Genomic DNA, 25,602 nt, shown 5'->3' on the forward strand with positions numbered 1-25,602 from the left:
AGCGAGTATCAGCATTTTTACAAATGCTGGTGAGTTCATAAGTATTTAGTGTCATTTAGTCAAATAACGTTATGAAGTAATAGTTTAAGTGTTTACAATGCATTAGAGTTCTTTCCAGAAAATCCTATATTTTCTTTAATAAAAGCAGCGTTCTACCAAGACCGGTCAGTGTTAGGTGGTAAAAAGTAGTTTTCCCTAAATTGCTGTCATTATCAAAATACTGAAGGCAAGGAATCGTAGACTCCAAGAAAGTATCGAACGAACGACACGCCTGGTTCAGTCTAACAAATGGAGGCATAGACCCCAGAAGGTACCAAATGAAAGGTACAGCTGGTAAGGTCTCAAACTGTGAATATAGACCCCAGACAGTATCAAATGAAAGATACGTTTTGTAAGGTCAAAACAGTGAATACAGTGAAAATAGTGGGTACGGTGAATATAGTGGATACAAACCCCAGACAACATCAAATGAATGATGCGTCTAGTAAGGTCTAAAATAGAGAAAACAGACCCTAGACAGTATCAAATGAAAGATACGTCTTGTAAGGTCAAAACAGTGTGACTCTGAAAATGAATTACCAGCATACAGTGTAAATTGCTGGCGAAATACCGTTACCTTAAAGCCAATGAATTATAAGGTAACCCGGGATACTTGTAACCATACTGACTAGAGTAACAGACGCCCTACAAGCGTCCAAAATATGACCTTTGTCACCCGTTGGCTTGGTAGGTCGGGACTGTAGCTAGCAGTCTGGGTGCGGGGTTGTCAATCCCGTATATATCTATACACACAATGTCCGCTCTCCCTACAGGAGATTCTGGTTACCAACTAGACGACGGAGAAGGCTGTGTCCTAAAGATGCATCCCAAATAGTGGGGAGAGACTTCCAAATAGTGGGTAGTGTGTAAGTGCTGAACTAGAGGTAGAGACTTCCAATTAGTGGGTAGTGTGTTTCTAATGTAAGTGTAGACTAGAGGTAGAGACTCTTAACTGAACTGACTAGGGCATTCCTGTATGTCCATACTCATATACATAATATATAACTAATGAATCAAACGACCTTCGGACGGCCATCCGATCCCACCAGACCACATCTCAACGAAGAAAAGGAAATAGGGCGGACGAGCCTTCCTAAGTCTTTCAATCATTACTTATATGTACCTATATAAGCACAGACATACGTCTAACTACGACTGAGTGTGTATCAAGTAGAAGTGATTCTTGTGAACTAGGAGTGTCTAACAAGTGAAGTAGGAGCGGTCGCAAATGAAGTAGGAGTGTCGAACAAGTATAAGTGTATCACGAAGTAGAGACGACAATAAGTGAAGTAAGAGCGTCTATCAGGTATAAGCGACTACAAGTATAAGCGATATAGAGACAAAAATCCGGTATAAGCGTATCACGAAGTGAAAGCGTTATCGAGTAGGAGTTTAAAATAAGTGAAAGCGAAGCAGCGGTAACTAACAAGTAGAAGCATATAACGTGAAAATCTTGGAAAAACCTTTATACTTAGGAAAATCACATTTTGGAATTCTTTGGTAAAATGAGTTTGAAAACCTTTAGAAATCTTTGGAACCTTTATAAACCAGTTTCAAAATGAATTTAGATAAAACAGTATAAGTAAGAGTTTTGAAACAATTGAAATCCCTTTTGAAAACCATTATAGTGTCCTACTCGGTTAAACCGTGTACAGTGTGGTAAAATCTTGTGCATGCGGGTTATCAATCACATGTGATTGATATGATAACTGGCATGTTTAACTTGTATTCCCCCCTATAAAACATGTAAAAACATTTAAAAGGATCATTCAGGGGTATGAACTCACCTGGTGTAAGTAGGTCCAATGAGGGTGCCGGTTGGGCGTTCGGTGTCACGTAAGGACTCGAACACACTCAATGACCTATTTAACATATGATAACATATGTTCACATACAATTAGTATATTTAATACTAATTAAACACGTATACGCACTCAAAGGAGCGGAAAACACTTTGGTTAAGTGTTTGGGTGTCCCGGGTAGCGTCTAAAGGTGTGTATGGCTTAGGAATGGAGTTTACTCTCCAAGAGTAAACTCTCAACACCATGTTTACGGCCCAGGGACTACTCACCATGAGTTTACAGCCATAAAATCATGGTGAGGGTATCTAGTGTGTTTTAAGGCTTCAATCTTGTTCATGGAATTATTCTAGGTCCAAAACTATATAGTATGAGTGGGTTTAAGGTCTTTAAGGGCATCTTATTGGATTTTACGGCCTAGGGACAACTCCTAAGGGAGTTTATGGCCGTAAACTCTCATTCCTTGAGTTTTATGAAGTTTCAAGCCCCTAATACCTTGCTAGTAATTTATAATGAAGTGTGAGGCCATTTGGGGGAACAAAAGCCATCATTTTGGCACATTTAGGGGTGTTTACGGCCTTGGTACATACCTGGGCCGTAAACTCCTTTTTCCCCTTCATTTCATTGTGTTTAAATGATCTAAACCCTAAATGGTATGCCTCTAATTTATGCATTAAGTCCTTGGGTGTTTTAGGAGTGTGTTTGGGCATTTTAACAAGTTTAAGAGGTGTTTACGGCCTTGGCATATTCCAGGGCCATAAACTCTCTTTTATGCCCCAAATCCTTATGTTTTAATGTTTAAACACTCCTAGGCTAAATCCCCAATTTAATTCCAAGCCTTTAGGGACATTTTGGGGTCATTTTGGCCTCTAATTAGGGGTTTACGGCCTAAGGAGGAGCTTAGTCCGTGAACTCCTTTTCAATAGCTTAAATGGTCAAATTCTAAGCTATAAACACGAATCATAATCTTTAGAGTAAGCTAGGGTAAGTGGACTTACGATTTGGAAGCGTTTGGTTGCGGATTTGGGTCGAAAACGAGTCTAGAGGGAGAGTATAGAGAAAGAGGGTGGAAAAGCTCCAAATGGAGTTTACTCCCCCTTATATATGGATTGGAGTTGGAGCTCAGTGGAATTCTACCCAATACTGCCGTTAGACGGGGCTTTTGGTCGCACCCGATTTAGTGGTCGTAATAATAAAAACTAACTTTTTCCAATTAATGGAAATGGGTGTTATGTGTTTTTATTCGCTTTTATCACGACCTAACGGCATATTAAACATAAACAATTGAAATTTTTATTTAATTGACGACCTCTAATTGACGGAACTTTTATAAACTGGAATATTCCGTTAACGGTAACGGGGAAATGTAATGGGACAACTTGGGTTGTCACATCATCCCCCCGTTAGAGGGAATTTCGTCCCGAAATTCAGGTCTAGGCAAGGAAGTAGGTATGAATGGCCAAGTAGTGGTAAGAGAGTACTTCCTATACAGTTGTCGTCTCATTCCCAAGCGAACTCTAGTTTGTGTTTGTCATTCCAACAGACCTTCACGTACGGGATGCGGATTCCGTCTCGTGTAGCTAGTGGGTTCCAACTGGTGTATCTACAAGGTTAGGGTTCTCAATGGATTCTATCAAGATGAGTGAGGCACGAAGAGTGATGTCGGGAAATCACATATCAAGTCTAAGAAGTGGATCGATCGGGTGTGAATCTTGTGGTTTATCCGAAGGAAGTAGCGGCCTGAAAGGGGTTGGACCAAGTCTCCATGAGAATTCTCAGATGGTCCTAAGCTCTCGAAATGGTAGAGCTTCTCAGCACTTAGAACATAGTGTACTTCTATGGCAAGATTATCACTGGCGTGATCGCCATTCCGAAGTTCCTAACGTTCTCACTGGTACTGGATGTGTAGTCCTGCAGGTTGGTTCTTAGGAAGCTCGGGTGGTCTTTGGTTTCGCGCTTCCTGTCAACTGGTTGATAGATACTTTCTAGGTCATTGGATAGGTTGCGTATCTACGGTTATCTGTCTGCTGTAGAGTGTCTATCACAAGCTTGTGCAAATGAACCTGCACTAACGAATCTTGAGATACGGAAACCCTGAGGGTCGGGGAAATAGGGTTTCTCCAGACGAGTGTTGGACTATCTCGGGAGGTGGTTCTACTATCTCTACGTGAGATGGTATTCGTGGAACACCTAATAGTCCAAGGATTTTCCAAGACTTTGGTTTATTCTAGTGCGGAAAGCGAATGCTCCTGCATAACCCTTGGACTAACACCAGGGTTGGTGTCAAGTCTATAATCTCTTCGGGATCTAGGTCACGAGGTTTAACATTGCTACTCTCGCACTTAAATCAAGTATTCTTGGCCGCGAAGGTTATCCTATGTGTAACAACTCAAATTTTTCAAACGAATTTTTCATTTTTAAAACATAAATAATTCCATTTAAAACAAGGCATAAGTAGTTAAGTATTCCATCAAATACATATATATTCAAAATCCCAAGATCCTAAAAACCATCTTCAGTGTGTATCGATCACGCCGACGCCTTCCCACGGTCCTCGCTAGTACCTGAAATACATGCACAACAACTGTAAGCATAAATGCTTAGTGAGTTCCCCAATATACAACTTACGCACATACGCCTTTCCAGGCCCGACCTTCCGGTCCATGTGTCTCAGGGGACTTCCGTCCCTGCTGGGTAAACCTTCCGGCCTTACCCACGCCGACCTTCCGGTCCATCACACATCATATCGCCTTCCGGCCCATAACATAATGCCTTCCGGCCCATAATATAATCGCCTTCCGGCCCATAACATACATAGCACATATAACAAGTAACTTACCACATATAGCATACATATCACATATCATATCCGACCTTCCGGTCACCCAGTCAAACCCTTCCGGGTACAGTATAGTGAGAAGACTCACCTCGTAAATGCTGAAAGCTAGCAACTCCTGAAATCACTCGTGCACAAACCAACGAGCTACAACCCTCCTATAACATTACATAACTCATTAGCACTCATATCATCTAAGTGTGACTATCCCTAAGAAGTCAGACTTAGGTCAACTCTGGTCAACGGTCAACTGTCAACTCGACCGGACTCGGCGAGTACCATGGCGACTCGGCGAGTCTAGTTGCCTTCACCAATTCCTGCATGATCCCTCTCTACTCGTCGAGTATCCCTCTTGACTCGACGAGGTCCTCGTGGAAGAATCGCGGGGCCACCCCGACTCTACTCGTCGAGCCTGAAGAACAGACTCGGCGAGTCCCAGTGAATCTTCAAGCTACTCGCCGAGTCTGATCATCCGACTCGGCGAGTCTACGCCATGCAGTCGAGTAACTGCTTTCTGAGATAGGTCTCGTCCCGAAATACACATGCATGGGACCTTCTGGACCTCTAAAGGTCCTACTACAAGATTATAGTCGTGGGGTAACAAGGCACTACTTCATCAAATCACTAAATGGGTTCTATAAACCCTAATTTCATAAATACATCAATATAGCAGAGCATACACGAATTCTTACCTGGATGATGTATTCTCTGTATTCCCAATCCTCAGAATGTGACCCCTTGCTGCTCTTTTAGCCAATCCTTCCTCTTCCTTGCACAACCACTCTTCTATAACCAACAATGGCCTAAGATCCTTGCTCCAGCTGCACTAAATCGATTTAGGGTTCTTCTCAGAAGGCTAAAACGAACAATGACGGCCAATGGGTCCCTTTTATACGTCCCAAACCTGAACGGTTAGGGTTTCCGCTAAACAGCGTCGACTCGCCGAGTCCATACCTGGACTCGTCGAGTCCAGTCGCGATCCCGCGACCAAGTCTGCGATCCTACTCGGCGAGTCTAGGCTCCAACTCGCCGAGTCCCCTCTTAAACCACCCAAAAACATAATTTAATAATACCTGAGATTTCGGGCTGTTACAACTCTCCCCCACTTGGATTAGACTTCGCCCTCGAAGTCTCATTCTGAAAATAGTTCCGGATGTTGCTCCCGCATCTCACGTTCCGGCTCCCAAGTCATTTCCGATCCCTTACGGTGTTGCCATTGAACCAACACCAGAGGTACCTCCTTGTTCCTCAGAACCTTGATCTTCCGATCCCTGATAGCCACTGGTCTCTCCGCGTAATTCAGGCTCGCATCCACCTGAATATCCTCCAATGGAACCACTGCCGACTCATCGGCTATGCACTTCCTCAGCTGCGACACATGAAAAGTGTCATGGATCTGACCCAACTCTGCTGGCAATTCCAACCGATAGGCTACCCGGCCTATCCTTGCAATCACACGAAATGGTCCAATATACCGGGGCCCCAATTTGCCCCTCTTCCTGAATCGAATCACTCCTTTCCAAGGAGAGACCTTCAGGAGAACGAAGTCGCCGACTTGAAATTCAAGCTCGGATCGGCGCCTGTCTGCATAACTCTTCTGTCGGCTCTGGGCAGCCAATAACCTTTGTCTCACTTGCTGAATCTGCTCTGTCGTCTGGAGTATGACCTCCGTGCTGCCCATCACTCTCTGTCCCACCTCTCCCCAGCAAATGGGGGTTCGACACCTCCTACCGTACAACAGCTCAAAAGGTGGCATACCAATGCTCGAATGATGGCTGTTGTTGTAGGAAAACTCTGCCAATGGTAAATACGCATCCCAACTACCCCCGAAGTCTAACACACACGCTCGGAGCATGTCCTCCAGCGTCTGAATTGTCCGCTCGCTCTGACCGTCTGTCTGGGGATGGTATGCGGTACTAAAATGCAATTTAGTACCCAGCTCCTCATGGAATTTCTTCCAGAATCTGGAAGTAAAGCGCACATCACGGTCTGACACAATCGAGATCGGCACCCCATGCCGAGATACCACCTCTCTCACGTATATCTCCGCCAATTTCTCCGCCGAAGAACTCTCACTGATGGCAAGGAAGTGTGCACTCTTTGTCAACCTATCCACGATCACCCAAATTGCGTCAACTCCCCTAGCAGTCCTCGGCAATTTGGTGATAAAATCCATAGTAATCTGTTCCCACTTCCACTCGGGGATCTCCAATGGCTGTAACTTGCCATGCGGTCTCTGGTGCTCAGCCTTAACCCTACGGCAGGTCAAGCACCTCTCAACGAACCATGCCACGTCCCTCTTCATACAGGGCCACCAATATTCCTTCCTTAAATCCAAATACATCTTCGTAGCACCAGGATGGATCGAGAATTTCGATCTATGAGCCTCTTCCATCAACGTAATACGCGTACCGCCCACGAACGGTACCCAAATCCGACCCTGAAACGTCATAAGGCCTCGACTATCCTTGACAAACTCTGAGATTAACCCCACAACCCGCTCTTTCTTCTGCATTTCTGGTCGCACAGCCTCTGCCTGGGCCCCACGAATAGCGTCCAATACTGGAGTCATCACAGTCAGTCTCAAGCATACATCTCGCAATGGAGTGCTCTCCGCCCTGCGGCTCAATGCATCGGCTACCACATTAGCCTTGCCTGGGTGGTACAGGATCTCACAATCATAATCCTTGACCACATCCAACCACCTCCTCTGACGCATATTTAGGTTGGGTTGATCCATCAAATACTTCAAACTCTTATGGTCCGTGTATATCGTACATCGAACTCCATACAAGTAGTGACGCCAAATTTTGAGAGCGAACACTACTGCCCCCAACTCTAAATCATGCGTGGGATATCTCGCCTCTTGAGGCTTCAGCTGCCTTGACGCATAAGCTATCACATGACCCCTCTGCATCAACACTGCACCCAATCCCGAAATTGATGCGTCGCAATATACCACGAAATCTTCCATCCCTTCTGGGAGAGCTAATACCGGGGCTTCGCACAATCTCTGGCGAAGTGTCTCAAAGGAGGTCTGCTGCTCGGGCCCCCATGAGAATGTAACACCCTTCCGGGTCAATCTGGTGAGTGGTACTGCGATCTTGGAGAAATCCTTGATAAATCTCCGATAATACCCTGCCAACCCAAGGAAACTTCTGATCTCAGAGGGTGACTTCGGCACCTCCCAACTCATCACCGCCTCAACCTTGGCCGGATCGACCAATATCCCTTTCTGATTAACCACATGTCCTAGAAACTGGACCTCCCGCAACCAGAAGTCACATTTGGAGAACTTTGCATAAAGCTTCTCCGACCTCAATACCTCCAGGACCTCCCTCAAATGCTCCTCATGCTGCTCTCTAGATTTCGAATACACCAGAATGTCGTCGATAAATACGATCACTGACCGATCCAACATCGGCCTGCATACCCTGTTCATGAGATCCATGAACACAGCCGGGGCATTGGTGAGTCCAAAAGGCATCACCACAAACTCATAATGCCCATATCGCGTCCTAAACGCTGTCTTCTGGACGTCTTCATCCCGTACTCTCACCTGATGGTATCCTGACCTCAGATCGATCTTGGAAAACCAAGATGCTCCCTGCAACTGATCGAATAAATCATCGATCCTCGGCAACGGGTAACGGTTCTTGACCGTTAGCTTGTTCAACTCCCGGTAATCAATGCACATCCGGTGTGAACCATCCTTCTTTTTGACGAACAGAATAGGTGCTCCCCATGGCGAGCTGCTCGGCCGAATGAATCCCTTCCCCAGCAACTCTTGGAGTTGCGAGGACAACTCTTGCATCTCTGGAGGTGCAAGACGATAGGGCACTTTGGCAATAGGCGCTGCCCCCGGAACCAGATCGATACTAAACTCTACTTGCCTCACAGGCGGTACTCCCGGCAACTCCTCGGGAAAGACATCTGAAAACTCGCGCACCACCGGAACTTCCTCAACTAACTTCGGTTTCTAGGAAACCTCCCGCGTATCCATCACATACGCCACGAAACCCTTACAGCCCTGCCGTAGACACTGCCTCGCCCTAGCGGCCGAACAAAAAGCTGATCCCGAACGGGTACCCTCGCCGTATACCGAAAGAACTCCCCCTCTAGGGTCTCGTATAGTCACCAACTGACGCTCACAGTCGATGACAGCGCCGAACCGGCTCAGCCAGTCCATGCCCACGATGACACAGACATCCCCCATCAATATAGGAATCAGATCAATCGGGAATCCAACCCCGAAAATCTCTAGTACACATCCCTGAAGAACCTCCGTAGCACAAATCACCTTCTCGTCAGCTATAGAGACTCTCAAAGGTCGACTCAACGACTCACGACTAACGCCAATATGCTGACTAAAGGCCAAGGACACAAAGGACCTACTCGCACCCGAGTCAAATAACACTAAGGCAGGCACAGAGTTCACAAGGAAAGTACCTACGCGCATAATAACATAAGCATAACATATCGACATTAAAATAATTACATGAATTACAACATACCTGCCACAACATCGGGCGCAGCGCGGACCTCTTCCGCAGTCAGCTGAAAGGCTCTTCCCCGAGCCCTCGGGGCCTCGGCCTTCACCGGTCGAGTCGCAGTAACTCCGGCAGCAGGGGCAGATCCCTGAAGAAGCTGAGGGCACTCGGCCTTCCTATGGCCAGTCTGGTTGCAATGAAAGCAAACCGTAAATCCCTTGGGGCACTCCCTAGCAATGTGCCCCTCCTTGCCACACTTGTAGCAAGCACCAGATCGACATACTCCATCATGACTCTTGCCGCACTTCCCGCAAGTGCGACCCTTCGAACCTCCTGTCCTCGAATCAGCGGACTTGGTCCGCTTGGCTGCCGGCTGGAACTGAGCCGGTCGCCGATCCACCCGCTGAGACTCGGCCTCCTCCCTAGCCTGGGTCTCCAACTCGATCTCGCGCTTCCTGGCATTCGCCTGAAGCTCAGCAAAAGTATGGTAAGTGGAGTTTGACACAAACTCCCGAATATCCCTCCTCAAGACACCCAAGTATCGGCTCATCCGAGCCTGCTCTGAGGACACCAGCTCAGGGCAAAACATCGCCCTCTCATGAAACTTCCGTGTAATCACCGCAACAGAATCGGTACCCTGCTTGAGGGTTAAGAACTCCTGCACCAATCGTTCCCTCTCCACCGGGGGAACGTACTCATCCCTGAACATGGCAGTAAACCCCTCCCATGTCACCGCTGTAGTCTCTGCCAAAGTGAAATTCGCTGTCACGAACTTCCACCAGTCCTTCGCTCCCAGACGGAGCTGGTTCAAAGCGAACCGTACCCTCAGGTGCTCCGGGCATGAAAAAGTATAGAAGCACCCCTCTATATCCGCGATCCACCTCATCGCAGCAATCGGATCCTGCGTCCCATCGAACTCTGGTGGCTTCGTGTTGCTGAACTCTCGGAACAGCAATGAGTCGCCCCCCTGTGGCCTAGCAGCGGCCACAGCTGCGGTAGCTGCAGCGGTTGCAGCCTCAGTCAATGCGGCGTACCGCTCGTCGAACGTCTCCATCAGGGTGGTCTTGATAGACCCAAACATCTCCGGGATCTCGGCCCGGATCGCCGCCGCCACCTCCTCATGAATCATTTGACGAATATCCTCGTCACTCACACCGCTCGTACTCGCTCCGTGGCGTGGTCTAACCATGATGTCTCTGAAATACAACATAAAACTATCAGAGACTCCATCAAGTGTAATTGCACTTGATAACGCAACCCTACCCCGTCCATGATATCCAGGGGTTCTTACTTGGGTCTCCCACTGACCCGGTGTCCTCGGTAGTACGGGCCCAATACTACCAAGCACACCACATCAATGTTCATCCCAAGTCCTCCTCCCCAAACTCCGGATAGTGAGTACTCTACTTTCGATATGCACTATCTACCCGCATACTAGCAAAGCATCTCATATAAGCAAACTTCCCTAGACTAAGGCATCACAAATCAGGCCACTCTAGTCCTATCATGAATACCTAGTCTTCTAGCATGCATAACAATTCACATCATATAATATTGTAAGGTATTTTGGGGATCTTTACCGTTCGGGCGCTGACTGATCGTACACACTGCTTCTTTCTTGCTTACCACAAAACCATTTACAAAAGTTTATGCCTTTATTTGAAAAGTTTCCTCAAATCCTCGGTTTGAGTTCAGTTACCCCCGAAGGTGCACCCGAATCCCTCAAACCAAGGCTCTGATACCAATTGTAACAACTCAAATTTTTCAAACGAATTTTTCATTTTTAAAACATAAATAATTCCATTTAAAACAAGGCATAAGTAGTTAAGTATTCCATCAAATACATATATATTCAAAATCCCAAGATCCTAAAAACCATCTTCAGTGTGTATCGATCACGCCGGCGCCTTCCCACGGTCCTCGCTAGTACCTGAAATACATGCACAACAACTGTAAGCATAAATGCTTAGTGAGTTCCCCAATATACAACTTACGCACATACACCTTTCCAGGCCCGACCTTCCGGTCCATGTGTCTCAGGGGACTTCCGTCCCTGCTGGGTAAACCTTCCGGCCTTACCCACGCCGACCTTCCGGTCCATCACACATCATATCGCCTTCCGGCCCATAACATAATGCCTTCCGGCCCATAATATAATCGCCTTCCGGCCCATAACATACATAGCACATATAACAAGTAACTTACCACATATAGCATACATATCACATATCATATCCGACCTTCCGGTCACCCAGTCAAACCCTTCCGGGTACAGTATAGTGAGAAGACTCACCTCGTAAATGCTGAAAGCTAGCAACTCCTGAAATCACTCGTGCACAAACCAACGAGCTACAACCCTCCTATAACATTACATAACTCATTAGCACTCATATCATCTAAGTGTGACTATCCCTAAGAAGTCAGACTTAGGTCAACTCTGGTCAACGGTCAACTGTCAACTCGACCGGACTCGGCGAGTACCATGGCGACTCGGCGAGTCTAGTTGCCTTCACCAATTCCTGCATGATCCCTCTCTACTCGTCGAGTATCCCTCTTGACTCGACGAGGTCCTCGTGGAAGAATCGCGGGGCCACCCCGACTCTACTCGTCGAGCCTGAAGAACAGACTCGGCGAGTCCCAGTGAATCTTCAAGCTACTCGCCGAGTCTGATCATCCGACTCGGCGAGTCTACGCCATGCAGTCGAGTAACTGCTTCCTGAGATAGGTCTCGTCCCGAAATACACATGCATGGGACCTTCTGGACCTCTAAAGGTCCTACTACAAGATTATAGTCGTGGGGTAACAAGGCACTACTTCATCAAATCACTAAATGGGTTCTATAAACCCTAATTTCATAAATACATCAATATAGCAGAGCATACACGAATTCTTACCTGGATGATGTATTCTCTGTATTCCCAATCCTCAGAATGTGACCCCTTGCTGCTCTTTTAGCCAATCCTTCCTCTTCCTTGCACAACCACTCTTCTATAACCAACAATGGCCTAAGATCCTTGCTCCAGCTGCACTAAATCGATTTAGGGTTCTTCTCAGAAGGCTAAAACGAACAATGACGGCCAATGGGTCCCTTTTATACGTCCCAAACCTGAACGATTAGGGTTTCCGCTAAACAGCGTCGACTCGCCGAGTCCATACCTGGACTCGTCGAGTCCAGTCGCGATCCCGCGACCAAGTCTGCGATCCTACTCGGCGAGTCTAGGCTCCAACTCGCCGAGTCCCCTCTTAAACCACCCAAAAACATAATTTAATAATACCTGAGATTTCGGGCTGTTACAACTGGTTCTCGATATCCTAGTGTTCACTTCGGAGAATGTATTTTATCGTTTACCGGGCGACGACGATTTCCTCCATGCAAGAGGATGGAGGATGATTGGCACTGCTCGTCTATAACTGGGTGGACGAGGTGCCTGAGTAGTGCGAGCACCTACTGCAACTATTCTTCCGAAGGTTCTGAGTTTTCTCGGTCTAGGTCGAATCTAGTGAGTATAGGTTCCATCACTCGGAACCTTAATCCGTTCATCCACTCTTCGTAGAGTTTAACTCATCACAACATTCGGATTTCTGGGACATCCGTTGCGATACTCAAATCGGGGATTTGAGTGTGAATGGATGGTCGCAGTCAATGGTCTTGACTCTTATGACTCAGGTTTCTTTATCAACCGAGGGTGGTAGCTACTATGTTGGCTTAACCGGGATGACAACAAATTTCGGATTCGTGGTCATTATAGTAGCTCAATCCGTAGGGGTCCTCTTGACTTTAGCCTCCGCTCCATGGGATAGGATGAAGGGTCTTTCTAGGGAATCTACTAGGTATGCTTCGGGTGGTTATCGTCTTCTGGAGTATCTGTAGTGTCGTTCACTTTGGTGTCCATCTGACTATGAGGGGTCGGTCAACGGCATGCGGTACCCTTTCTTGGGTACTTCGGAAGGTTTGAGATAAGAGGGACGATTGACAGATCGCATTAGGTTTGATTATTTGAGTTAGTTTTAGGTTCGGGAGAACCTTTATTTGCCGATATGGCTACAGAGAAAGTTCTTTTTACACAGCACTAAGGATGTACACATGGTTGCACGAAGTCAAACCATGATCAATAGAGTCGTCGAAGTTGGCACACTCTGACATGATATATAATGAAGATCGATAGAGTCATGTGCCGAACAGGCACACAAGTTCTAGGCATCTCGGGTTTCGTCCTATGTATCACTACCGCGGATACTTGGACCGATAGAGTCGACGTGGAACTATAGAGGGTTCTAAGTGTTTCCAAATAGAGTACCTTTTCATGAATGGATTCTCACGAGGCATTTCTATAATCGCCTCACATATACTAGTCATGTATATTTAAGGTGGGGAGGACTGTTGACTGAGCAACCCCGCCCTAAATCCACAACCAAACGAGGAACAGGAAATGAGGCGGCATTCGCTCACTCTAGGTCTGTCCATCTTAAATGTACATGGCCGTAACGTATATGTTTAGCCATTATAGTTTTACCTGATGAATTTTAAATCTTATAACAGTGTTGCAACTTTTGCCTTAATGGGGAAGTATTTACATTCAAATTAGCCCTTTTAATGTATTTATTTTAGTTATCTGAGGTCGAGAGACGTACCAAAAATCTACCGAGTGTGTTGACGCTTCTCCCTAAGCATTAGAGTCAGGCTCCTTCTGTGTCTTTGTTGTTTCCTTCAGTTGGGCAATCCTTCTTGAAGTGTCCACTCTCACCACATAGACAACAAATTGGATTGGTCGTCACCTTGGTGATTGATGCAATACGCTCCACTGGAGTTCTGCATACGTGAGCAGTATGTCCCTTCATGTTGCACCTAGCACAATAGAGTTCCCGACAGGCACCATGATGATGGTAGCAGCACTTGCTGCAGTGGGGAAGGTCTCCTAGGTACGGTCTTCTTGGAGTCGGGAGGGAAGGATTTACAGGAGCATTGTTCGTCTCAGCTCGTTGCCCTTCGGAAGGTCCTTGAGTTGAGGTACTTCCCTCCTCAATCTTGAGTTTTCTCTTTAGTGGGTTTGAGTGAGGTTCTTGGGTGACTGGGTATGAAAGTGTTGGTTGCTGCTGTCCATTGCTAGGATCGGAAATCCCGATAAGGCCCTTGCTAACATTAGTGTTGTTAGCATTTAGGTGAGCCATGACAGCTGCTACGGCTGCCGAGACTGCAGCTTGGAACGTAGCTTCATCGAATAAGAGAGTAGGTTTCTTGCTTGTGGACTGGTTGCGTTTCTTTGGAGGCATGGTTTTTCCTACACGGAAAGGAATACAAGATGATGAGAGACGATGGCTTAGCCTGGACATATCTGTCCTGACTGTATTAGGCATAAACTTTCCCGTGCCTCGGGTACTGGTTGTCTGAGTGTCGACCTACATCCCTATGATGTAGTCCTGGTATTCAAGGTAGGAGTGTGTGAGTATCGGAAAATGCCATAAGATGCGAGTCGTTCCTACTACATTACCTTTATACTGGGAAAGGTTTCACTCTCCGGCCTAGAGAGATTTGAGAACAGTTCGGAACGAAACCACGAAAAGAGAGGCTCATGAAGGCTTATGGCTCGATACTTTCAATAGAGGTGCGGGGATCCGCTCTAATCGTGTAACTGGCAACGGGAAACGACGATTTACCTAACACATAACGTGAGTAGTGTAATCACTAACTCACTGAATTGTATTATTTTAAGGGTGTATTATCGTGACGAACACGAGGAAAAGACAATTCTCAGGTTCCATGCACTGGCTCCCGCTGTCTGCCTCGTATCTTTGACTGGAATCGACGTTGGTTTCCTTCAGGTAGTTTACCTAGGGTTCTCTCCTCGTATGGACATATTGAATTTCTACTCCGCCTTCATTCTGATTCCGACTCTGGGTGTCACCACTTCATGATGGATGACTGGAATCTCAGAAGTTTAGGCGAATCTCTCACCACTGTCCCTAAAAGATATAGGCACTTGGTGAATTCAATAGTCTCGGCCCAACTCCTTTATTTCCGAACTGGAAATCTTCTCAATGAACTTCTTCGGGGTCAGAATCAACTCTTCTGTCGAGCACTGAAGAGGGTAGGGTTTTCTACAGGGTTCGTGCGAGAATGGAAATGTCTAAAGAATCCTAAGAGATTATTAACATTTCACTGGATGATCCATATCGAGTCCTGCTACGATTACACAGGGTATACAAATCATATATAGCTTAGATCCGATAGGCCTTCGAATATGTGATATTACTCTAGAACCACATTCCAACGAGGAAAAGGAAATAGAGCGAAACCACACATTCTTAGCCTATGGGATCCTTATTATATATAACCTTGGGAGTATAACCTCTGTAGTTGTAGGTATATCAATAAGGATCTTTTTAGTTATTCACGCAAGGTTGTTTATGTGTCCTAAAATACCCCTATGGTATTTTAATTCTTGTTTGTTTCCTTATCTTTTGAATTTCATTCTGGGATTAGTGTGGATCTTTTAGTGTTCTAAAATACTCCTATAGTATTTTAACTTTATGTTTGGCTCTAGCATTCCTAGTTGGTAAGTTTCAGACCTGTTGTACACCACTATCACTCCCAAGCACATGTTCATTGCATCTCGGATAAATGTAGTTGATCAGGTTACATTTATCCCAGCTTACGATTACATAACTGCCCAGGTTTGACGGTAATGCTTAACATCCAAAGACTTTTATTCTCGTTGTTCTTGTGATACTTTTGTTCGAGTGTTTAGATTTTGGATGTTATTATACTTTGGTAAAATATGGTTATATTTTAAAGTATAATTCTTTGTCAGAGTGTTTTATCCCTTTGTGTTTATAGGTTGTATATCTTTTATGAATTGATATACTTAGCTCACTATAAACAATGCTCTGATACCAATATGTCACACCCCAAAACCGGAACGGCGGAAACGTTATGGGGTGGATGACGTCATGTCAAGTATCACAACACATGCATTATAGTACTCAAAGTACAACAAAACATTGCATTAATAGAAATAATTTTATATGGTTACATTACAAGGTATTAGGTAATACAGACAAATGTAATAAGAACAGCATGGTACTAAGCTATCTTCATCAACAACTCCGGGGATGTACCTGTCTAATGCTGACCTGAGAATACAAGTTATTTGAAAAGAGAGTATCAGCATTTTTACAAATGCTGGTGAGTTCATAAGTATTTAGTGTCATTTAGTCAAATAACGTTATGAAGTAATAGTTTAAGTGTTTACAATGCATTAGAGTTCTTTCCAGAAAATCCTATATTTTCTTTAATAAAAGCAGCGTTCTACCAAGACCGGTCAGTGTTAGGTGGTAAAAAGTAGTTTTCCCTAAATTGCTATCATTATCAAAATACTGAATTTGATTATTGAGGAAAGCAAACGACATCAGGTGAGGGTATCTAGTGTGTTTTAAGGCTTCAATCTTGTTCATGGAATTATTCTAGGTCGAAAACTATATAGTATGAGTGGGTTTAAGGTCTTTAAGGGCATCTTATTGGAGTTTACGGCCCAGAGACAACTCCTAAGGGAGTTTACGGCCGTAAACTCTCATTCCTTGAGTTTTTGATGAAGTTTCAAGCCCCTAATACCTTGCTAGTAATTTATAATGAAGTGTGAGGCCATTTGGGGGAACAAAAGCCATCATTTTGGCACATTTAGGGGTGTTTACGGCCTTGGTACATACCTGGGCCGTAAACTCCTTTTTCCCCTTCATTTCATTGTGTTTAAATGATCTAAACCCTAAATGGTATGCCTCTAATTTATGCATTAAGTCCTTGGGTGTTTTAGGAGTGTGTTTGGGCATTTTAACAAGTTTAAGAGGTGTTTACGGCCTTGGCATATTCCAGGGCCATAAACTCTCTTTTATGCCCCAAATCCTTATGTTTTAATGTTTAAACACTCCTAGGCTAAATCCCCAATTTAATTCCAAGCCTTTAGGGACATTTTGGGGTCATTTTGGCCTCTAATTCGGGGTTTACGGCCTAAGGAGGAGCTTAGGCCGTGAACTCCTTTTCAACAGCTTAAATGGACCAATTCTAAGCTATAAACACGAATCATAATCTTTAGAGTAAGCTAGGGTAAGTGGACTTACGATTTGGAAGCGTTTGGTTGCGGATTTGGGTCGAAAACGAGTCTAGAGGGAGAGTATAGAGAGAGAGGGTGGAAAAGCTCCAAATGGAGTTTACTCCCCCTTATATATGGATTGGAGTTGGAGCTCAGTGGAATTCTACCCAATACTACCGTTAGACGGGGCTTTTGGTCGCACCCGATTTAGTGGTCGTAATAATAAAAACTAACTTTTTCCAATTAAATGGAAATGGGTGTTATGTGTTTTTATTCCCTTTTATCATGACTTAACGGCATATTAAACATAAACAATTGAAATGTTTATTTAATTGACGACCTCTAATTGACGAAACTTTTATAAACTGGAGTATTCCGTTAACGGTAACGGGGAAATGTAACGGGACAACTTGGGTTGTCACAATTGGAGACGAAGCTGCCCAAACTACCTGAGAGATCTAAGAGATGGGAGAGTCAAGAGGTATGGATCTACTTCATGTGATATCCACCATCTAACTCTTTTAAGTTCCTATTCTACATTCTTAATACATGATGTGATAAGATTACATTTTGATGTTTTGAAGGATCGAAGAAAAGAGAGGAAGCTTAAGGGAAAAAGTGAGCTGAATCTGATCATGAAGAAATGGATTTCAATCACATTGCTTAAAGATCAGATTTTTGAGCTGCTGCTTTGGAGTTAAGATAGATTGCTAAGAAATATGTAATAGCATAGTTTTCAGTTGAATTGCATTGTAAGGACAAGTTTTTCCGCAATAAAATAAATTTTAAGTTTTATTTATTTATTTATCCCTACAATGGCATGTGTGAAAATGGATGTTTGTGTATTTCTAAATTTAGCAATGTCAAATTGGATTTGATTCATAATTATGTTATTCGTGGAAATGTCAAGAATTTTCCAAATAAGGAAAGATTCTCATCGCCCAAGTTTCAAGTGGACAGAAACTTGGAATCATACAACATGGTTGTGTGATGAATGAGAAACTTTATATTTGGAGAATTAGACTAATTCCTTGACAAAGTGTCAAGTGAAGGACTAGGAGATCGAGTACACTTGGTTGTGCGTTGGCCAAGTCCACCACAAAGAGAGATAGAGTATTCGTCATGATTTACTAAAGTTTAGTAAATATGATTATGCTTATAAGATTAAGTGTAATTCTGAGTTGATTGAAAATGTTTCAATAAATAGCATAACGAAGACCCCAAAACGTGGCTAAGTGTTCCTTTAGGGTTTCCAGCCGTTTTTGGTGCCTCCCATCTTTTCTCTCCTTCATCTAAGTTGCTTAGTGGTGTTTGTGACTCCATTAGAGGTGCAACAATTGAGGCACTAAGCTTTCTAAAGCCAAGGATTGCTTGTTATTGCTATATAACAATCAAAGGTAAGATCTAAACCCTAATTTCAGTTATAGTTAATTAAATCTAGGGTTTATGGCTTTGGATTATCAATTGCATGTTCATTAGACAAACTAGATGCAAAGCTATTAGGGTTTGAATGTACACCATATGATTGATGTATTGCTCAAAACCCATCAGTAACCACTTCCCCACAGCATTCGACATAAGAGTCAAAGAGGAACAAGAGCAGGTTCAGGAGAAGCTTTCAAAGAAGGATCAACCGAAGTAACCAAAATCCCAATAGAAAGACCCAACTCAAGGCCCAAGTGAAATTAGGGTTTCTACATGAAATAACGATTAGGGTTAATTGTTTCTTACTTAACCAATTAAGGACTAAATCCATTAAGTCCAATATTGCCTTAGGTTAGTTTGCCAATATTTATTAATTATTATTTTAAGTTAAATAAATAATTCCCGTGCGGTCCTGTTAAATCCCAAAATTAGGGTTCCAAGGCATTAGGGTTTCAGTAGTCGCGCACCACCCACTACCACCTTAGGTAGTGCTGGTGAACAGCGGCTCATGGCGGTGGCAACCACCTAACGGTGGTGGTGACATTTTTTTTTATTATTTTGATCAATACAACACAATGATACAACATACATACAATTTTACACTTTAAAACACACTTAAAGACACAATAAACACACACCTACAGCCCCCCTTGTGATGGCAAGTGGTGGTAGACGGTGACAGCCACCACCTCACGATGGTGGTGAGTTTTTCTTCTTCGTTTTCTGGCCATACCTCACCATCACGTAAATAGAAGCAACTGTTGGAATAGTGTCTAAGGCTGCAACTATATTAGGCAAGTATTTGACCCGGCTGTGCATGGTCCTTTTGGGTTGCCTTCACTATAGCAACTTGATAGGATGATTTATTACGAGAGAGTAAATATTATTAATATATTATAAGAATAATATAATGAACAATATATTGTTATTTGATTAATATAAGTCATAGAATTAATTAGTATTAATTTGGTGACTTAAAGAGATTAATTAAATAAAGGGGTATAAACTGTCAATTGTTTGATAGTTAAGCTTTAGACTGTAAATCCTTATGGATATGCTAGGGACGGATTCTAGAAGCTAGGATAGCTTCAAAATCGTCCAAGGCTTATCTATGGAAAGGATTTGGATAGCCTTAAGAGAAGATTATCTAATTAGGGTTTAGGTTGTAACCCTTAAGGAGTCTACAAGTATAAATAGACCCCATGGCATAAGGAAATCGGCACCTCTCCTAAAGTAAGAGAACCCTGGCCGATTTCCTCCCCTCTCCTCTCTCTTAAATCATCTTCCTTGCTATTTGTGTTTGTAAGCCATTAGAGGAGTGGCATTTGTGACTCTAGAAGCTCCAAGACCTCAAGATCAACAAGGAACTCAAAGGTATGATTCTAGATCTGTTTCAATGTTGTTATTTAACCTAATTAGTCATTAGAAGTCTTGGATTCAAAGCATGTTTATTAGAAAGCCTAGATCCAAGCATTAGGGTTTTGCATGCGCACATAGGAAAGTTCTTATGGCTAAAACCCATCAGTGGTATCAGAGCCTAGCTTGGTTTTCTTTAAATTGTTGCTTGATTAACTGAAACAAACCTGCAAAATTTGATTTTTTGGTTTCTGAGTCATGGACTCGGCGAGTTCCAAGGTGGACTCGGCGAGTAGGCCTGACTCGGCGAATCCCCTTGTGCACTCGACGAGTCCAGGCGTCAGGAATGGTCAGATTCGGGATTTTTTTCATAATTATCTTATGGAAACTTACCTTAATCATAATAGATCAATCTAAATCCGATTTTTTGATATATATGACTATTATCTTGATCTAGTTAAAGGTATTTATCAACTAATAAAATATTTAATTTCCTTATATGATAATTAATTAATTATTTGAATTATTTTGGTAATTATCTTTCAAAGAAATCTTGAATAAAATCAAATATAGATAATTAGCATATTAATTGTTAATTGGAATTATTTGCTATTTCATCCTCCATGTTTTAAATGTTTAAAACTTACACACAGGTTTTGAAATTTATCTTTGTGATTAAAAGTTTTAATTTAGACAACTTAAATTTCAAACCCTAGATTTTAAAAGTTTTAAAATACAACCCTATACTAATATGATATTACTAGAATAATATATATATGTATAACTAAATGCTAGTCTTACCGTTAGTAGGCCTCATTCACGAAGTCGATCTATAAGGTGGGTATAAGGTTGCGGCCTATAAAATGCCGCTTAATGGGTGTACACTCACACCCACCGCTTGCTTGATTGGTGGAGGGTCGTTAGCCGAACGGGTAGGATAGGGCAACCTCATCCTCTCATTAAAAGTATAATAAGAAATATAAAGTAACTACACATTTTTAAAAATTTCCCAATCTTAGTTACTTTAGGAAAAGTGAATTGATGCAATCCCATGAAATTACACTTTGCACCTTGCTAAGAAGTTAGTGGAGCGTGTGTGGTTTACCGGCATACTAATTGGTTCTAAGCGAAGGTGGCAAAGGGTGATTCATTGTTTATCATAGTTCGATGGAGCGTGTGTGGTTTACTGGCACATCGAATAGGTGATCGTTACAATGAAGGCACCGTGTGAATTTGCATGGTAATTCACACCCGCTTTGTGATCCTCGGCATCCCAGTCACAAACAAGAGGGGCATATCGAGATTTAAACATGCCATTGAATAGTTTCAATGAATCTCATCCGAACCTAGGAATTCTCAAAAACACTTAGGACTAATAGTTTAAGTTTTGTGATGGAGAATTAGTGAATCGTCATTCACTTACCTTCAATTTATTTGCATGTTAGATTATGGCATCCCTTTTCTAGTATGTAAATGTTATTGTTGGATCCTAGCCCTAATTTTTCTTATTAGGTGATAATTAGGGATTCTTATTCTAATCTATCTTTGTCCTTTCTAATTGTAGATGTCGAACGCAAACAATGCTGCTGCTAGTTCTTTCACGTTGATGAGCCTTTGCCAAAAGGTCACCTTCGATGGAACGAACTTTAGCGAATGGATAAGATACATTCGCACCATTGCTCGCTATGAGGATAAGGAGTATGTCCTCGATGAGAAGCTCGAGAAAATCAACCCCGAAATTACCGCTTTTGAGACTCATGAGCGAGATGCAACGAAGGTACATTGCATCATGATCGCTACCATGAACTCCGAATTCCAAAAGTCCTACGAGGACATGTACCCGTACGAGATGCACCAAGACTTATTGGAGAGATACCACCAAAATGCGAGACAAGAGTGTTATGAGATTTTCACCAACATGATTTCCGCTAAGATGGGTCATGGAGAATCTCTTACCATGCACCTGCAAAAGATGCAAAGGTATGTCGACCGCCTTCGCAAGTTAAATGTTGACTTCGGTGAAGACTTGGCGATCGATATGGTGCTTCACTCTTTGCCTCCGATGTACAACCAATTTAGGATGACCTACCACATGAACAAAGAAGAGGTCACCCTAAGCAAACTCCAAGGTCTCTTGAGGGTCGCTGAGAGCAACTTCAAGGACAAGTATGTTGCACCTACTCCCAATCCGCCCGCTGCTCCTGTCTTGGCTATTGGTCAAGGAAAGGGAAAGAAGAGGAAGGCTTCATCGAAGAACTATCGCAAGGTGAAAGCCCGAGATGGTGCCTCTTCTAGTGGGGCCAAAGTTGATCCCGTTAAGCCCTGCCCTAACCCAAAGGAGGCAGAGTGCCACCACTGCCACAAGATAGGACATTGGAAGAGAAGCTGCCCAGATTACCTGCAAGCAATCAAAGAGGGAAAGATCAAGCCATCTTTTGCAGGTATATACACAATCAAATCTAACGATTCTAATCATGCTATTTCTTGGGTTCTTGATACCGGTTGTGGTTATCACATTTGTTCTAATGTGCAGGGACTAAGAAGAAGTAGGGATGTGGAGCAAGGAAGGATCAAACTAATCATCGGGAACAGAAGATCGTCGCCTGTGACCAAGATTGGAGTGTATTCTTTAGTGCTTAGGAATAGTTTGGTTTTAGATTTGAACAATTGTTGATATTCGCCAGAAATGGCTAGAAACATCATTTCATTTCATGGTTTATATAGACAAGGATTTAGATTTTCTTTTAATAATGAGAATAGTTCTATTTTGGCTTATCTAAATGGTGTCTTTTACTTTGAAGTTATACCATGTAATGGAATATATGAAACCGTTATGATTGTTGATAACTTAGGAAATGATGTTTTGAATATAGATTCTTCCACTAGTTTGGATAAAGCATCCTTGTGGCATTGTCGTCTTGGACATGTCAACAAGAAACGCATAGCCCAACTCCAAAAGGATGGAGTGTTGGAGTCATTCGACCTTAGGGAAGATGACACATGCGAGTCTTGTTTACTTGAAAAGATGACTAAGTCACCCTTCACAAGTACATGTGAAAGGGGCGAGGGTTTATTGGACCTAATACATACCGATGTATGTGGACCGTTTAGATCAACCACGAAGGATGGGAACCGCTTCTACGTGACTTTTACCGATGATTATAGCAGATATGGGTATATCTATTTAATCAAGCAAAAGTCAGAAACCTTTGAAAAGTTCAAAGAGTTCAAGAATGAAGTAGAGAATCAATTGGGCAGGAAAATCAAGATGCTTCGATCCGATCGAGGAGGAGAGTACCTAAGTCTTGAATTCCACGATTATCTCAAGGAGTGTGGAATAGTTTCACAATTGACGCCTCCTAGGACACCGCAGTTGAATGGTGTGGCAGAAAGGCGTAATCGAACCTTATTGGATATGGTTCGCTCTATGATGATTCGTGCTTCACTACCTATCTCTTTTTGAGGGTATGCCTTAGAGACTGCCGCCCATATCCTTAACCGAGTCCCTACTAAGAAGGTTGTCAAAACACTTCACGAGATGTGGACAGGGAAAGCTCCCTCGTTGGCACATATCAATGTTTGGGGTTGCGAGGCTTTCGTAAGACGAGATACTCACGAAAAGCTCGAACCTCGAAGTGAGCGATGTATTTTCATCGGCTACCCGCAGACATCCTTTGGATATCTCTTCTATAGACCGAAGGACAATGTTGTCTTCGTTGCGAGGAGAGGAGTTTTCCGAGAGCGAGAACTCATAAGCCAAGGGGACAGTGGGAGGCAAATCGAACTTGAAGAGATTCAAGAGTCGATAGATGAAGGAACCTCTACCGCTGGCATTCAACCCGAGGAGGAAACTCCGGTTGAACCGATTGACGAATCCTTACCTCTTAGACGTTCCGATAGAGTTAAAGTTCATCCCCAGTTTTATGGCTTTCATATAACTACCGAAGGGGACACGTATATTAGTGATGGTACACTAGTAAATCTTGATGAACCTAATAGCTATAAGGAAGCCATGGCAGGCCCGGAGTCTGCAAAATGGAAAGAGGCAATGGATAGCGAGATCCAATCCATGTATGACAACCAAGTTTGGAATTTGGTTAACTATGTGCCCGGACGTAAGACCGTTGGGTGCAAATGGATCTTCAAGAAGAAGACCGACGTGGATGGAAACGTGCACACATATAAAGCACGATTGGTTGCGAATGGCTTTACTCAAACTCCCGGAGTTGACTATGATGAGACCTTCTCACCAGTTGCGAAGATTAAATCTATTAGAGTGATGCTAGCAATTGCCGCATTTCATGATTATGAGATTTGGCAAATGGATGTCAAGACCGCTTTCCTTAACGAAAAGTTGGCTGAGGATGTTTACATGGCTCAGCCAGAAGGGTTTATGGATCCGAAGCATCCAAATATAGTGTGTAAACTTGAGAAGTCCATTTTTGGACTTAAGCAAGCATCTCGCAGATGGAATCTTTGCTTCGATGAGAAAGTCAAAGAGTTTGGATTTATACGAAGCAAAGACGAATCTTGTGTATATGTCAAAGCCAGTGGGAGTATAGTAAGCTTCCTCGTTCTATATGTCGATGACATATTACTCATAGGAAACAACATCCCGACTCTGCAGGAGGTTAAGTCCTGGCTCGGGAAGTGCTTCGCTATGAAGGACCTCGGAGAGGCTTCTTACATTTTAGGAATAAGGATAGTAAGAGAAAGAAGTAAGAGACTAATTGGACTTAGTCAGAATACTTACTTAGAGAAGGTACTAAAACGTTTTAGTATGGAAAACTCAAAGAAGGGAGAACTACCGATACAAAGTAATACCAAATTAAGTAAGACTCAAAGTCCGAGTACCGAAGCTGAGATAGCAGAAATGAGCTGAGTACCATACGCTTCCAAAGTTGGCTCAATCATGTATGCTATGACTTGTACTCACCCTGATGTAGCCTTCGCTTTGAGCATGGTTAGCAGATATCAAGGGAATCCTGGCAAAGCACATTGGATTGCGGTGAAAAACATCCTTAAGTACCTTCGGAGGACGAAGGAATGGTTCTTAGTCCTCGGAGGGAGTGATGACTTGAAGGTGCGAGGGTATAGTGACGCCAGTTTTTAGACCGACAGGGACAACTACCGTTCGCAGTCGGGCTGGGTCTTTACCCTAAATGGAGGAGCAGTGACATGGAAGAGTTCCAAACAGGAGACCGTAGCTGATTCAACGTGCGAATCAGAGTACATTGCAGCGAGCGAAGCGTCGAAGGAGGTTATATGGCTAAAGAACTTCATCGGTGATCTTGGAGTTGTACCTGCCATAAAGGAGCCAATGGAGATTTTCTGTGATAACGAAGGTGCGGTTGCCTTGACCAAGGAACCGAGGGATCATGGTAGATCAAGACATATCGACAGAAAATATCACTTCATTAGACATCGTGTAGAAGAAGGACAACTCATAGTTAAGAGGATATCATCAGAAGATAACCCAGCAGATCCGCTTACGAAGGGACTGAGTAGGGTTAAGCACTTGCAACATGCTAGGAGTATTGGGCTGAAGGATGATATTAGCATAGATTAGATAG

This window comes from Lactuca sativa, chromosome 5, assembly GCF_002870075.4.
Source record: "Lactuca sativa cultivar Salinas chromosome 5, Lsat_Salinas_v11, whole genome shotgun sequence".
Lineage (NCBI taxonomy): Eukaryota > Viridiplantae > Streptophyta > Magnoliopsida > Asterales > Asteraceae > Lactuca > Lactuca sativa.